Source organism: Macadamia integrifolia, unplaced genomic scaffold, assembly GCF_013358625.1.
Source record: "Macadamia integrifolia cultivar HAES 741 unplaced genomic scaffold, SCU_Mint_v3 scaffold2021, whole genome shotgun sequence".
NCBI lineage: Eukaryota > Viridiplantae > Streptophyta > Magnoliopsida > Proteales > Proteaceae > Macadamia > Macadamia integrifolia.
Window position 1 is genome coordinate 1 of NW_024868465.1, and position 5,740 is coordinate 5,740.

Sequence of the window (5,740 nt, forward strand, 5' to 3'; positions counted from 1 at the left end):
CAATTGCATTTGAAAAGTAAACATAGCATAAATGCACATCAATGTGTGGAATGACTAATCTATATAGCATATTCATGATGACATGACTAGATTAGATATAATTAAATGAATGCCAAACAAATGCCTTGAAACAAGGCCAAACGTCCTCTCCCCACTTACCTATAGCGTACAAGGATTCCCGTTCGGTACGGGTGAGATCCGAAGCGAATCGGGTAGGATTTGGTGAACCTAACATAATTGAGCGGGGTTAGTACTTCACCATTTTAGAATCAAATTAATGAAATCCGATGTCAAAATCGTGTTTAGAACATCAAAAAAAGGTCACACGTCCGATTTGGGTTCGATCGGACATAAGGATCACCTTCGGGGCCACACGGGTGGGTCAGACAGGTGGGCTGTCTACCCACCGGTCTTACCCACCGGTTGGGACCGGCGGGTAGGGGCCCACCGGTTGTACCCGCCGGTGGTACCCGCCGGTTGGGCCCGAAGGCCCCCCTGCCTTCTCAGGTGGGTACCCACAGGCGGGTAGGAGCCCACCGGTTGTACCCACCGGTCTTGGCGGAAAAGACACTGTTTCTTCCCCATTTTCTCCATTATTTGGGGAATCAAATGGGGGCTTTTACCCACCCATTCTTCACACCTTCAAGGTCCTATAGGATGGTTCTAACCTAGATCTAGGTTAGATTCAAGTGAGGGAAAACCATCTTACCTTCTTTGCTCAAGAACGACTTCAAACCCTCCAACCACTTCAAACCCACAATGTTCCTTCCACTTTATCAATATCTCTTCAAATCCTTCAAGATCAACACATAAATCATCTATTAAACCTTAGATTCATCATTTCAAAGGGGTTTTACAAGATCTCAAGAAACCATACTCGAATCAAGGGTTTAAAGCTTGGGTATGGTGAATGTTCACAAAACCCAACTTTTCTTACCTCCAACTGTAGATCTAGAGTTGAAGATCACTCTCCTGGCACCGGAATGGGAAGATCGAGCTTCGGCGCCGCTGAAATCCCCCTTTTCCTCCTCTTCCTTCTCTTCCTTTCTTCTTCCCTTTCTTTTCTCTCTCCTCTTTACTTTTCTCACCAACGTACGAGGGTAATAAATGGAAAGGAAAGAAAATCATAAAGCCTTATATACCATTCCTAATTAAGTGAATAGTGCACTTGGATGGGTCACTCAGGTGGGTGCACCCACCTGTCCTACCCACCTGAGAGCCAAAACTTAGGATTTTGACCGGGTTCGGACCTCAGCGCGAACCCCACCCCAGGCATACGATGTAGCATACATATATACCTTAAAATATGGAGGTAATACCTGTTTTATCCGTACATAGCCTTATGGTAGGTGCACGTACACGGTTTGGGCACTCCCGTCTCTTCTGGCACTGGCTCGGGCTTGTCGGGCCAGCCGGTGTTTAAGGTCACCCGTGCCATCATAGCCCATAAGGAACCTGCTCTAATTTCCTCTGGCTCGGTTCCTACATGGTTAAACCGGTTCAACCGCGAAATCAGACCGGGTTTAAGAAGCGGGGTATTACAACTTAGCATCTATCATAAATACTGAGATAGAAATTAGGCCATTGACCGAGCTAGTTGTGGTGAGGGAATTTCCCGATGTAATCCCTGATGACTTTACAGGTTTGCCTCTAGACCAAGAGACAGAGTTTGCTATAGACTTACTCCCCGGATAGGCACCAATGTCAAAGGCCCCTTACCGAATGGCTCCCACAGAGTTGAAAGAATTGCAGGTGCAACTTCAAGACCTTCTGAAGAAGAGATTTATTAGACCTAGTGTGTCTCCATGGGGAGCACTGATATTGTTTGTCAAGAAGAAAGACGAAAGTATGAGATTGTGCATCGATTTCTGGGAGCTTAATAAGCTAACCATCAAGAACCGATATCCTTTTTCCAAGGAGAGATGATTTATTTGATCAGTTGTAAGGTGCCAAGGTGTTCTCCAAGATCGAACTTAGATCAAGCTACCACCAGCTCAGGATCAAGGACAGTGATGTCAGTAAGACAGCCTTCAGATCAAGGTATGGACATTACAAGTTCTTGGTAATGTCATTTGGGTTGACCAATGCACCAACCGCATTTATGGATTTGATGACCCGGGTATTCTAGGATGTCTTGGATAAGTTTGTCATAGTATTCATTGATGGCATTTTGGTCTACTCCAAGAGTGCAGAGGAATATGTTGTTCACCTGAGGTTGGTACTGCAACAGCTGAGAGAGAAGCAACTCTATGCCAAATTCAGTAAGTGTGAGTTTTGGTTGTCACAGGTGGCATTCCTAAGCCACATTATTTTAGCCAAGGGTATAGAGGTTAACCCAGGTAAGGTGAAGGTAGTTCTGGAATGGGAGACTCCCAAGAGTGTAGCAGATATACATAGTTTTCTAGGATTGGCTGAATACTACAGGAGGTTTATCGAGAACTTCTTGTGCATTACTACTCCGATGACCTGACTCACACGGAAGGGTGTAAAATTTGAGTGGTTTGATGCTTGTGAGAAGAGCTTCAAGGAGCTAAGGCAAAAGTTGGTATCAGCTCCAGTTTTGACTATTCCGACCGGTACAGGTGGTATGGTTATTTATAGTGATGCCTTCAAGCTGAGATTGGGTTGTGTATTGATGCAGCATAGGAAGGTCATTGCTTATGTATGCTGTCAGCTGAAGGATTATAAGAAGAACTACCCCACCCATGATTTGGAATTGGTAGCCTTGATTTTTGCACTGAAAATCTGGAGACACTACCTATATGGTGAGAAGAGTGAGATCTTCAGTGACCATAAGAGCCTCAAGTACTTCTTCACCCAAAAGGAGCTCAACATGAGACAGAGGTGTTGGTTGGAGCTGATGAAGGATTATGATTGTACTATTCACTATCACCCAGGAAAGGCCAATGTGGTAGCTGATGCACTTAGTCGGAAATCCCAGTTGTTTGAGATTTTAAAATGTAACTGCAAGCATATGGATCAGTTTAACTATAGGTCAAACACAGGGAGAGCAGCCACTTTATTTTTTTACTTCTTTTAATAATGTAAAAGTGAAACGATTAATGATTGTGATCTAATTCTAATTACCGTCCTAAACATATGTATTTAAAATAACGTCCTAACCATTCGTCTTCTAAGAATTTAAACATGCAAGCCACACAATTAAAATTAAATAAATAAATAGTTGAAAATAAACACCCCACGCAATTAAAAAGCAATGAAGGAAAAAAAATGCTGAAATAAAAATAAAGTAAAAGAAAGGGGATAAAGCTAGAGAGAGACTCACAAGTAGGTTTCTCTACTTAACCCAAGGGATGCATCATAATATGAGCTTCCCTACTTAACCAGAGAGTCACTCTTACAAGGGTTACTCTACTTGGCTTTAGGGAAAGGAGGCAATTAAAATAAAAACAATAAAATGATGGTTCTATGGCTAGGAGGGGCAAAGCCAACACATACACTAACCATGAACCTTGGGGGAAAGGAAAAGGAATAATATAACAACTGAAATTAAGATCTTAAATTAAGAAATAAAGGGTAGTTAGAAGAGGGAATGAGAAGGGGGAGAGAAGATTAATGATGGAGCCTACTTACTTGAATCAATGCTTGAACTTGAAAGCTTGGGTGATTTGAGAGAGTACCAATACTAAAAACCAGATTTGGAATAAACCAAATCTGAAATTTCTAGTACTAGAGAAAATAAATCTTGAAAAAAAAAACTAAAATTGAAAAAAAAAAGATGCTCCACGGCTCGTGATCTTATCACCTAGATCTAAGCCTAGAACTATAACTTTAAAAATTACAACTCAATTGCAGAAATCATAAACATAAAAGGCTGAATAAGAATAAAAGAGTGCTTGCATTAATTGACATAAAAATCTATTATAAAAGTGATTAAAGCAAAAATAATGAAGAACTAAAACTAAAGAGAGTAAGAGAGGGAGAGAGAGAAGTGAACTAAGCATAAACTAGAAAATAAACTAGTGAACAAAGCATAAACTAGAAAATAAACTAAGGGGAATAATAAAAAATAGGAGGGGGGAGGAAGGGGCTTTTATAAGGCTTTGGTCTTGCCTCCTTCCTTCTACAAGTCTTCTCTAAGAATAGAAAGAAAATTAAATTAAATTAAATCTTGGTAAAAATCCTCATTCTTTGAGATATTATGTGAGGAAAGAGAGAATCTGTTTCCAAAATTAACAAACTCTATTCCTTCCCTGCAATATTAACCAATATCTTGCAATCATGATTAAATTATACAGGAATCTCTGCATAGCATCTTCAAGATCTTGTGAGGTGGCAAGGAGAGAAAATAATCTTCAGGATTTTGTAGGAGAGAGGATGTGGTACCAATGAGTGGGTCCCACCTTTGGACAAGTTAGTTCAAGCTTGGATCGGTTCTTGATTCACTTTAAATACTTTCTCTTGTAGACTTGGAAGCAAAAGATATATATATATATATATATAAAAGTAGTACTATCCAAAGTGGGGCAAAATGTACACTTATATCCCTAAGATTTCACACATTATTGTGCTCATCACCAGTCACTGACTTTGGCATCCCTGACCACCAATGAGTATCTCCTAGAGGAGGCCAGGAAGCTAGACTTGAATCTGTTAGTTGATGGTATCACCTTGTCATTATCGGCATTGGTGGTACAACTTAGTCTGGTGGATAAGATCACTACAGCTTAGGTTACTAATGCAGAGCTGCAGAAGCTAGTAGCAGAATGCCAGGAAGGAACCCAGAAGGACCCAAATTTCTCAGTGACTAAAAGCGAGATCCTCAAGTTCAAAGCGAGGTTATGTGTGCCTAGTGATGGCGATTTGAGAGACACAGTTTTGAGGGAAGCACATAGCTCTCCATACTCCATTCACCCCGATAGCACTAAAATGTACAAGGACCTCAAAGGCTCCTACTAGTGGACAAGAATAAAGAACGATGTGGCCACATATGTGTCTAGATGCCTCACATGCCAGCAAGTCAAGGCTGAGAGACAGAGGCCCCATGGGTCATTACAGTCCCTACCTATTCCGGAGTGAAAATGGAAGAATATTACCATGGACTTCATCACAGGCCTACCTCGTACACAGAAGGGTACAGATGCCATTTGGGTAGTTGTGGATCGCTTGACCAAGGTAGCTCACTTTATCCCAATCAAGATTACATTTTCCATGGACAAATTGACCAAGTTATATGTCGATAACATCATCAGGTTGCATAGTGTACCAGTTAGTATCATCTCTGATTGAGATCCCAGGTTCACTTCCAAGTTTTGGACCTGTGTGCAGAAGGCCATGGGCACACAGTTGGCTTTTAGCATTGCCTTTCACCCTCAGACCGATGGTCAGTCGGAGAGGACTATTCAGACATTGGAGGACCTATACTGAGCATGTGCCTTGGATATGAGTTATAGTTGGGATGAGCACATTTCCCTTATTGAGTTCTCTTATAACAACAATTATCAGACCACCATCGGTATGTCCCCATTCAAGGCACAGTATGGCAGGAAGTACCGGACTCCACTCTATTGAGATGAGGTTGGTGAGTGGCATATTTTGGGTCCAGACTTGATACAGGCTACCAGTGAGAAGGTGAATGTGATCAGTGAAAGGATCAAGGCAGCTCAGTCCAGGAAGAAAAGCTACGTAGATGTTAGGAGGAAACATCTAGAGTTTGGTGTTGTAGACAAGGTCTTCTTGTGGATCTCTCTAGTTAAAGGGGTGATGCGGTTCGACAAGA